We start from the raw sequence: 11,678 nt of genomic DNA, 5'->3' as shown, positions 1-11,678 counted from the left end.
ACTGGAAACTGATTGTGTAACTAGTACAAGAGAGACATTACATGAGCCAGCATAGATTTAGGGCAGTGCAAGCAGTTCTGCCACACAAGGCACCAAATCGAGAAGATCAATAATTGAGAAGATCCATTTGGAGGTGCCAAATTTTGCGCTCACACAGGGCACCTGTGTATTACGAAAGATTACCAAAGTCCGCCCAGGCCCGAAGGCCATATAGTTGCAAAAATTGGAGAGTAGGTTGTGGTTCCTTTTTCACTTCTGTCAGGAGTTGCACAGAACCTCTGTGTCAGGCAGGCTACAGATAAAGCAGAACCAGAAGGTGAAGGGGCTGGGGGCTGGAAGGCAATTACTGTGGATTCAGCAGGCTTACATAAAGCAAAGAGGAAGTTGACTGCAGAGCTGGTTTCATCCGTGAGTCATACTCTTCCGGGGTTGCAGCTGCTCACATCCCCACACCCATTGCTCAAGGCTTTGCAACTCTTTCAGCTGCTTTCCTTTTTCCCCACTGGAAGGAAAAAAGGAAAGAAAAGGAAAGGAAGGAAGCATCCCTTAGTCATTTTGAGCCTTGATTACGAAAAAGGTAGAACTGGATGCAGATGGCCTTTGCATCAAATAAATGTGTTATGAACTAGCTTTTACTCAGAGTAGACCCATTGAAATGAATGGGCCTGAATTATTAGCTGCCATTCATTTCAGAATGGGTTTATTCTGAGTAGGACTGACATGGGGTAATATTAGGGAAAGGCATTCAATATGCTTTGAATGCAGAATGTCTCAGGTTCAATCCAGGTAGAGCTGAGAATGATTCCTTATGTGAGCCCCCCCCCCCCACAGAGCCAGTGCCAGTGGGTAGAGGGAATCCTGAGCTAGACAGACAAATGGCTGGATTTGGCATAAGGCGGCTTCCTTTGTTGCCAAATAATCCAGCACTTTATTCAGAAAGATGAGGACTAGAAACTTAATTCATTTTAAGGTGGTGGGCTGTAGCTCAGAGGCAGAGCATCTGCTTGACATGCAGAAGGTCCGAGGTTCAATTCCCAATGGCATCTCAGGGTAGACTCCCTGTATGAAACCTTGGAGAGCCGCTGTCAGTCAGTGTAGGTGATACTGAGCTAGATAGATCAATTTCCTGACTCGGCGTAAAGGCAGCTTTCTACATTCACATGCCCCTCACCAGGAACTCCAGCCCTTCACAGATGCAGCTCTGTGATGTCCACTACTACATCACACTGCCCTCTCTGCAAGTTAAATGTTTTTGTTTGTTTTTATTTACATACATACACACACCCCTTGTGACATTCTTTTAAGTGAAATTAGTTTTAATTGTTGCAGCCACCTACTAGGAATAACTCCTCATTTAGTGATTTTGAATAAAGAATCATAGAAACATAGAACCATAGGATTGTAGAGTTGGAAGGTACCCCATGGGTCATCTAGTCCAACCCGCTGCAGTGCAGGGATATGTAGGTGGCCTATATGGGGATTGAACCTGTGACCTTGGTGTTATCAGAGCCATGCGCTAACCAACTGACTCACCTGTTTCTGCTTTCTAGCTTCCTTGAGTTGAACTTAGGGAGGAGCGAATGAACTCAGAAACATTTGCATCTTGCACCATTAATTTTGGAGCAGGCCCTTGTGGTGCTCTTTGAAGTTTCCCTCTTGCTTAGAGGACACTGGTGGATAACGGCACAAGGCTGCACACTCATGAATTGCAAACCAGATGTGATTCTATCAATATCCTCCATCCTTTTTTGGCACCTACACTCGCACCTGAATAATCTCCCTCTACCCCACACACTCCCTTCAACTATCCCTCATAGTTCCCTCTCCCCTCACCCCACAGCTCATCCAAGCTCCTCCTTCCTCCCCCAGCCCCTTTTCAAGGAGGGGAGAGGCACTTCACAGCACACCTGCTGTTCCTCAGGCTGCAGTTGGCATGAACTGCAGAGCATGACGACATCTTACATTTTTATGTATATAGAAAGATATAAAGTCCTGATAGAAATTCATTACCCTTTTAGTGTGCATTTCCACATGAAAATTTCCCCCTAACATGCACACTTTTGCAAGCCATTTCCCCTAACACAATACTTTCTGGAAAGTTTATTTTAATGAATATAGGCATTTTTTGTTTTAATTCTATTACAATTTAATTACTTTTTAATGATGATCTTCTATATGTTTTTGGCTCATTGTATTTATCTGTGTTGTTTTAATTTCTGTAAGCTGCCTTGAGTCCTTACCTGAAAAAAGGTGGGATAGACAACAACAACAAGATATAATAATAATAATAATAATAATAATAATAATAATAATAATAATAATAATAGCTTATTATTTATACCCCGCCCATCTGGCTGGGTTTCCCCAGCCACTCTGGGCGGCTTCCAACAGAAAAATGAAATAAAATAATCTATTAAACATTAAAAGTTTCCCTAAACAGGGCTGCCTTCAGATGTCTTCTAAAAATCTGGTATCTGTTTTTCTCTTTGACATTGATGCGAGGGTGTCCCAAAGGGCGGGCGCCACCACTGAGAAGGCCCTCTGCCTGGTTCCCTGCAACTTGGCTTCTCACAACGAGGGAACTGCCAGAAGGCCCTCGGTACTGGACCTCAGTGTCCGGGCAGAATGACTGGGGTGTAGACGCTTTCATGCATGCTTCACGTTCACACACATTTTAGGGAGATTTGGAACCACATCATGCAAAATTCAGAGAAGTGAGGATTTTGGAGGAATCACATTTTGGGTTGTTGATTGTTTTGAAGAGCACAGGAAGGCTAAACTTAAAATGCAGACCAAAAGATAATTGTCTCCCATCCCTGGACCACATTGACAGAGGCACACCTGAAGGAAACCTGCTGGGTCTGGAGCTGATGGGTTTTGTAATCCAAAGACACCTGGAGGTGTGTTGGGTTGATTAAGGCCAAGCCAAGACGAAGGTAAGCATAGAGTCAGTCCTGAAGGCTGACATGGTTGCTCTACTGGGATTAGTGGGAAGAGCATGCCCAAGACTTTTTTCAGCCGGAATTCACTGGAACTAAGTTCCAGCACCTCTCAGGTGGGTGCCATTGCTATTAAAAGAGAACAAGGGAGGTCCTCATGATGAGGAATGGTCATGCCTGTGTCTGTGCTTGCTGTCTGAGCACCTCTTCAGGATTTCTCAACATCACCAAGCCCTGATGACTCGTTCTTTCCCAGCATCAATGAAGCCTAAAGACTGAGTCTCCGTTGTGTGAGTCATCCGTCAAGCTGTTATCGGAACCACTGATGATGTCATACACCTGCACAGACTCATTCATGGTGAACAGGGTGGCTTTGACGACAACGCTACAAGCATATGTACACTGCTGGCTTAGTGGCAGTTTCATTGTTTGATGCATTTGTTGTTCTACTTATGTATTGTTTAGTTTATAGCTGACTTTTTCCCTCCAAGCAGCTCAAGATTGCGTACACTATTCTCCCCCACCTCATTTAATCCCCACAACAACCCTGTGAGGTAGGTTAGGCTGAGAGTGAGTACAGTGCTACCTTGGTTCTCAAACACCTTGGTACTCATACACTTTGGTTCTTAAAAATCTTAAAACCCGGAAGTAAGTGTTCCGGTTTTTGAACGGTTTTCGGAAGCCATACGTCCAATGCGGCTGTCAGCTATTGTTTCCCGGGCACCTGCACTAATCAGAAGCTTTGCCTTGGTTTTTGAACATTTCGAAAGTCAAATGGACTTCCAGAATATATTCACTTTGGCGCTTTTGTTTTTGCTATTTATTTTGCATTTTTGTTTTTGAGGGTTTTTAGGTTAATTTATTTTGCGTTTTTGTTTTTGAGGCTCTTTAGGTTAATTGTTTTTGAGGCTTGTTTTTGTGACTGTGTGGAACCCAGTTCAGCTACTGATTGAATGATTGTGTGACTGTGGAATGGATAAAAGCCCCCTATCCAAACGATGACTATCATCAGTGTAGGTAAGAAAATTTTTTATTTTTTATTTTTTATCATCAACAATACTGTCTTATTTATTTTATAGCACAGTACATTGATTATTGCTTTCATATTATGGCTCAATGGTCTCATTAGATGTAAAATTCATGTTAAATTGCTGTTTTTAGGGGTTGTTTTTAAAAGCCTGGAACAGATTAATCTTTTGCATTACTTTCTATAGGAGAACGTGCCTTGGTTTTGGAACGCTTTGGTTTTGGAACAGACTTCTGGAATGGATTAAGTTTGAGAACCAAGGTACCACTGTAACTGGCTTGTGGTCACGCCCAGTGAGCTTCATGGCTAAATATGGGGCAGGTATTTGAAAGCTGTTCTCTCCCAGGTCCTAGTCTGGCACTCTAGCCCCTATGCCACACTGCATAAAACTTTATATAAGTACCGGTATTATTTGTATATCTCACCCTTCTTCCAAGGAGTTCAGGATGGTGTACACGGATCTCTCCCTCTCACACAACAACCCTGTGAGGTAGCTTAGGCTGAGAGAAGACCAAGGTCACCCACCGAGCTTCCTGGCTGAGTGGGGGGATAAATACTTAACTAACTGACCAATTGCATCACAGAAAACTTGGTCCCAGTCCCCCACCCTGCCCAACATAAAGTCTGCTGCCCTAAAATAAATGCTGGCTACGCCCATGCCCTGAATGTTCTGCAGTAGTTTGACAAGAACTTCTGCCTCCCAGCTGTTTAAGGCGGGGGAGGGGGGAGGCAGGGAAATGTTTTTCAGCAGGAGGGTCACACACTCCAACATAGGCAACCTTATGGGGGTCAGTTGCCTGTGTTGGGTGGGGCAATATAGACTGGCCTTTTACTTCTGTACAACATCCTATGCTCCAGGCACACAAATGTCCAGTAGTTTACACACACACACACACACACACACACACACACACACACCATTCAAGTAAGCAAGATAGATTTTCACATCCTAGCCAAGCAAAAGCATTTGAGGGGGACATAGATTGTGGGTGGTGGGAGGCATGACCTGAGGAAAGTAGGAAAAAATTAAGGACATGAGAGGAGCCGCGTCTGGATCAGGCCAATGTATAATTGTTTTAAAATGTTTTCCACATGTTCGTTTTATTTTTGAGAGCATGTTTTATCACTTTGATGCTACTCTCCCAGGGCTCCTTGGAGGAGGAAGGATGGTGGAGGAATTTATATCATCATCATCATCAACATCAATTATCTAGTCCAGCATCTTCTTTCCCTCCAGTGGCAATGCAGATACCCCGCAATGAGGACCTGAACACAACAGCACCCTCCCACCATTTATTTATTTTTAATGTACAGTATTTTTATATTTACGTCTATATTCCACCTTTTCCTCCAGGGGGTGCAAGGTGGTGTACATGGGTCTCCCCCATTTAATCCCCACAACAACCCTGCGAGGTAAGTTAGGCTAAGCAGCAGTGACAAGCTCATCCTCCTTAGCCATTAGCTGATAGGAGCTGTAATACAGCAACATGCCCATAGCTGTAAAGTTCTCCCTTTTTAAAAAAAGGGAAATTCTCTTATGCTGAATAGGCTTCCTCGCGAGAAAAGGGAAAACTTGACAGCTACCGGTATGAACATCCCCCCCACCTCTCACCCACATCCCACATGCCTGGTATAGTATTGGACAACTAGGGGGCTAGGGGATCCTGGTTCATGAAGCTCGGTGGCCAGTATCTGTCTCTCAGCCTACCTCTCACGGTCAGTGTATGGATAAAATGGGGGGGGGAGGAGGAAGGTGGGGGGGGGGTAGAAATGCAACCATCAATCAAGCAGATAAATGTACTAAGCAGATGCATAGGAGGTATCGTACTACTACACCACCACCACCCAAAAATAAAAATCTGGGAAAAGCCCCGTTAAGGAGAGCCAGGGCTGCCTGTCCTTCTTGGTGCTGAAGTGGTTAAATCCCCTTCCAGTCGAAATGGCAAGCCAAAACCGAGGCACATTCGCTAGATCGCAGTAGGAGGAGAGGGGTGTCGAAGGAAGTTGGGAGGGACAGAAGGAGAGGGAGAGGAGGAGGAGGAGGAGTTGTTGGGTTTGAAAGCTGCAGAGATCTATTCTCAGGGGCTCTGGGGAAGGGGAGGGGGAAGAACCGGCTTCCCAGAAACTTGGGTTTATTTTTAACCCAGGGAAGCGGTTGCAGAGCGCGCGAGAGAAAAGGCTGGAAGGAAAAAAGTTGCTGGCACAGGAGAAGCTTTGCAGGGAGGAAAGAGAAATGCTGACCGGGCGCTGGGCTTGTGCTCTGGACCTTCAGCCTTTGGGACGTTGCCTGACATCAGTGAAGCATTTTGAGACACAGCCGTCCTCCTCTCCCGCTCTCATGGCCAGGGGGTTTGAGCACATGATTGAAATGACGCTGTGTGAATGTAGGCTTTTGGTGCTTTCCATCTCCCCTCCCGAAACGCTGATCCTTGAACTGGGTTTCACTAAGGATGTGCAGAGGTTTTTTTTTCCCTTTCTCCAAAAGGAAGTGAAGTTTGTTTGTTTTGTATAAAAAAAGACCCTGATGTCACAAGCACACCACACGTTTAAAGTACATTTATTCTTCCAAAGAATCCTGGGAACTGTGGTTTAACCTCCACAGAGCCACAGTTCCCAACATGCAGAATTAGGAACATAAGAAGAACATGATGGATCAGGCCAATGGCCCATCTAGTCCCTCATCCTGATCTCACAGTGACCAACCCACAAGCACAAGAGCAGCTCTCCCCTTCTGTGGTTTCCAGCAGCTGGCATTCAGAAGCACTGCTGCCCCCTCAGCTGTGGAGACAGAGCATAGCCATTATGGCTGGTAGCCATCGATAGCCCTCTCCTCCATAAATTAGTCCAAGTAGCTTTTAAAAAAACCAACCCTCCCCCCCCCAAAAAACCCATGCTATTTAAAAGTCATTACCACTTCCTGTGGAAGTGAGTCCCAAAGTCTTTGACATTTCCAAGGATTCATTGGTGAGGGAAAGAGCTTTAAAAGAGCTTTGAATATGCTTTAAAGGTACAGCCTGGATGCAACCCAAGGCAAAAGTACGGTAGCCCAGATGAAAGGTGAAAGGGATGTGTCCCTTGCCTGCCTGGAGATTCATTGGACATCCCAGGGAGTGGCTTTGTAATCAGAATGAGGGGCTGGAAGGGCAAACTCTACCATTTTGGAATTGTGGGCGAAGGTGTCATCATTCTGCCCCTCCTTGCAAAAACCCTTACAAGTTAAGAAGAAATAGGTTCATGTCAAGAAGAAACATTCTAGGTCAGGGTAGGTGGCACCAAGTGGGCCTCAAGAGTACTGACTGCTGGCTGCACACTGCCTTGTTGCTTGCTGCAGGGGCGAAGGAGCAAGGCCAAAATTTGACACACACACCCCCCCCCCCAGCCCTTGCACTGCCAGGCACCACCAGGCTTTGGGAAGGAAGCACAAGGCTCTGGCCGGGTCCTAGAGCCCTTCCACCTCCTTCCCAAAGCTGTGGAAGTGCTGGCTAGGCTTTGGAAAGGCATCTAGTTGGGCATCTAGTTGGCCATGGTAAGAACAGGATGCTGGTCTTAATTGGTCCATTTGGCCTGATCCAGCAGGGCTCTTTAGGTCTTCTACCTTCATTGCTGGGTGTTGGATACCAGCTGCTGGGGGTCACAAGGTGGGGGGAGTGCTGCTGTTGCACTCACATCCTGCTTGCAGGCTTCCCACTGGGGAATCTGGGTGGCTGTAGTGAGAACAGGATGCTGGACTAGATGGTCTGATCCAGCAGGACTCTTCTAATATTCTTATTTATGATCTATCTCTTCCCACCCCCACACTGGTTCATGGATGGCTTTAAAATCGTAGAATTGTAGAGTCGAAAGGGATCCCAAGGGTCATCCAGTCCAACCCCCTGTAATGTAGGAATCTCAACTAAAGCACCCATGAGAGATAGCTATCCAATCTCGGCTTAAAAACCTTGAATGAAGGAGATTCCAACACTATTACACTGTAAATAGCTCTTACCCTCAGAAAGTTCTTCCTGGTGTTCAGTCAGAATCTCCTTTCTTGTAACTTGGATTTATTGGTTTGGGTCCTACCCTGTGGAGCAGGAGAAAACAAGCTTGCTCCATCTTCCATGTGACAGATCCTTTATACAGCCATACCTCATGTTACGTCCGCTTCAGGATGCGTCTTTTCGGGATACGGATGTGCCGAATCCGGAAGTCCTGGAACGGGTTATTTCTGGGCTCAGCACGCACACATGCGCAGAAGCGCTAAATTGCGCTTTGCGCAAAAGCGCTGAATTACGTCACACACCTGCACAGACGTGGCACTTCAGGGTGTGGCCTTTTCATGTTGCGAATGGGCCTCCGGAACAGATCCCGTTTGCAACCAGAGGTACCACTGTAAATATTTGAAGATGTCTATCATATTTCCTCTCAGTATTTTCTTTTTGAGGCTAAACACACCTAGCTCCCTCAGCCATTCCTCATAAGGCTTGATTTCCAGACCCTTGATAATCTTGGTTGCCATTCTCTGCACACCTTTCATCTTGTCTATATCTGTCTTAAACTGTTGTACCCAGAACTGGACACACTACTCCAGGTTTGGTCTGAGCAAGGTAGAATAGTATGGTACTACTCCTTGATCTGGACATGATACTTCTGATGATGCAGCCTAGAATTGCATTTGCTTTTTTTTTTTTTTGCTGCTGCATCACACAGTTGACTCATGTTCAGCTTATTTATTTATTTATTTATTTATTTTATATACTGCCCTATACCCGCAGGTCTCAGGGCAGATCACAAAATAAAATCAGAATATAAAACCACATAAATACATAATCAAAATAAAATACTGTAACAACAAGCCAATAATGTCCCCCTCCCAGATCTAGGGATCTCGTGGTCTACTAAGATCCCTAGAGACCCTTTTCAAATGTACTCCTGGCAAGCCAGGTGCCCCCCACCTTTTATTTGTGCAACTGGTTCTTGCTACCTAAGTGCACAACCTTGCTGAAATCAGCTACACTATGTCCACAGCATTCGCCTGATTTACCAAGCTTCTAACTCTTATAAAAAAAAAAAGAACTGAAATTTGTCTGGCGTGACTTTGTTTTTTGGAAACCCATGCTTGGTCTTAGTAATCACAAAAATCCTTTTCTAAGTGCCCACAGACCGAATGTTTAATTATCTGTTCTAGGCTATTCCTGGTGTCAACATCAAGCTGACTGGTCAGTAGTTTATGGGGGACAAACTATCAGTGGCTACTAGTCATACGGGTTATGTTCTCCCTCCACTGCCAGAGGCAGTAAGTACCCAGAGTTCCTTGGGAAGAGGGATTGATTGCACAACCACTCTGAGAATTGTAATTCTACTGTGAGAGGAATCAGCATCTCTCAAAAACTCTCAAAGTACAGCTCCCACAATTCTTTGGGGAAACCATGTGTGTTTACAGTGGTGTCGCTGTGCTTTAAATGTATGGTTTGAACGCAGCTCGTTTCATTAGGTACTGTACTTGTTGTAGTTGTAGTTGTCATTTTATTAATTCCCAGCCCTTTACCCTAAGATTCCAGGACAGGTTACAGCACTAAAACACAATATTAGTAACGGTATTAAAGCAACTTGCAATCACAAAAATATGGCTGGTCCTAAAATGATGTGTGCTTGGGCGTGAACATATTATGTGAATCAATCATTCAAAATGAAAAAATCAAAACTTTATTATCAAGAGAAAATACTGTAGTGATTTTACTTTCACATATCAACTCACAATTTTCATTCGGTTAAGATGATGAAAGATCTGGTTTTCAATCTGGATATATTCTAGTCAAGCTTTGTGGACAGATTTCTTTCTTCATCCCCTCCCACCTACCCACCCCACTCTGTGCGGTAGAGAAGTTCAACACCCGACTTTTCGAAGCGAATTCGGAGACGTGTAAGTTTCCTGTGGGTGGACATTCTCAGCTCCAACATTCCTTTCCCCCCATCATTAGTTCATTGCTTAAAGTGCTTCCTGGATGCTCCCCTCTCTTGCCCTCTGACATTTGACCTCATGGGGGGGTGCTTTTCTACACTGGCTGAGCAAAGGCCTTGGAATCGGCAGGAGTCCTGGGAATGGGATTCCACTAGGGTGATATCATAATCCCCGCTGGCAGTTCTGTTTCCTTGCTAGGAAGCCTCCTAGCTTCTTCTGGTGGGAATCTACTCTTTGCACTTGCCATGGGACCACCAGATCCACCACTTGGATTCACGGCATTAAAGTCCTAGTCTGGAAAGCTCCCCCTCCCCATGTTTATTGTCACACCCAAAGCCCAATATTTTCTCATCTGATGATGATGATTGGGACCTCTCACTGGGAAAGGCTCCCCTATGAGGAAAGGTAACACAATTTGGGACTTCTCAGTTTAGAGAAAGAGTAAAGAAGATCTGACAAAGCAGGCTATCAATGGCCATAATGGCTATGCAGTGTAGCTCCACAGTAAGAGGCTGCAATGTTCCTGCAAGGCAGTAGCTGGAAAACACATGAGAGAATCCTTTTGTACTCAGGTCCTGCTTACAAGGTTCCCATAATGGGCCTGGTTGCCCACAGTGAAAAGAGGATGCTGGACTAGAAGGACCATTGGCCTGATCCAGCAGGTTTTTCTAATGTCCTTACATTCTTACCGCAGGTTCCCCATCCCTGATCTCGGCCTTAAAGAAAAAAATAAACCCACAGGAAGGTAATTTTCACCAAAAGTCAAGGTTCTGAATTTGTCTGAACTCCCCGCTCTTCAATTGCAAGGGAAATATTATTATTCTTCCTGTTTAATTCAAAAACTCAAAGAGGTGTATAGAATATTTGACATATTTGGGTTGTGTTTTTTTTAAAAAAATGTCCCAAGTACAGTATTTTGAACGTGTGATTAGTCTTTGCCAGGGACTGTAGTTTAGAAGTTAGTATGACTGCAGACCCCAAGTTTTCAGTATCTTAAGTTCATTCCAGAGTTTACTTGGTCTGGTTCGCACTACCTGGCCTTCACATTCGACAGCAAACATCTGATGGGTTTAACGTTTGATACATTTTGTTGGAGCTTGACAGTGATAGCCAACAACTTATGGGTCTTGAAGATAGCTAAAACGTTACCAACTACATGCCACCTGAGAGAGGCCGTTAGGAAATCAACTGCACTCAAACATTCATGCATACATATATCATTTTATTTGTATGCCACCTTTCCAAAGTTAAAACCATGTTCAAGGTAGCTTACAAGAAGAAAAGTACATAATTGCTAATTTAACAAAAATAGTCATAAACAATGAATAAAATGCATCAAAAAGTACACAACCAAATTGAACAAATTCCACATAAATCATAGTAAGATCAAAAAATAAAACCAAGAACAGCAATGAAAGCCCCCAGTTACACACCTCCCCCCACAAAATACCTCAACCAGAGTGTCTGTTTAGCAGCCTCAGCTTTTGTATCTGGAGTTAATCAGGGCCTGACCCTCCCTTGCCAGGTGGGGAAGGGTCTGCAAGGCAGGAAGCTGGTCTTCCAGGTGTCTCAGAGTCAGGACTCACAGCCAAATGTTGGGTTTGAAATTAAATTTTTTGAAAGACCCTGCCCTGGTTTTCACTCATGGACCCCCAAATCTGTCAGAGTGAAGAGCATTCAAGACCCACACCCTAGATCATGTCCCAAGGTGTGCACTGTTGAAGGCAGGATGCCTCTCTCAAATGCACGTTGGTGGGAGTCACAGCTGTGGAGA

This window comes from Zootoca vivipara, chromosome Z2 (assembly GCF_965207765.1).
Source record: "Zootoca vivipara chromosome Z2, rZooViv2.hap1.1, whole genome shotgun sequence".
In the NCBI taxonomy this organism is placed as follows: domain Eukaryota; kingdom Metazoa; phylum Chordata; class Lepidosauria; order Squamata; family Lacertidae; genus Zootoca; species Zootoca vivipara.
Note: the sequence above shows the minus strand (reverse complement) of the source record.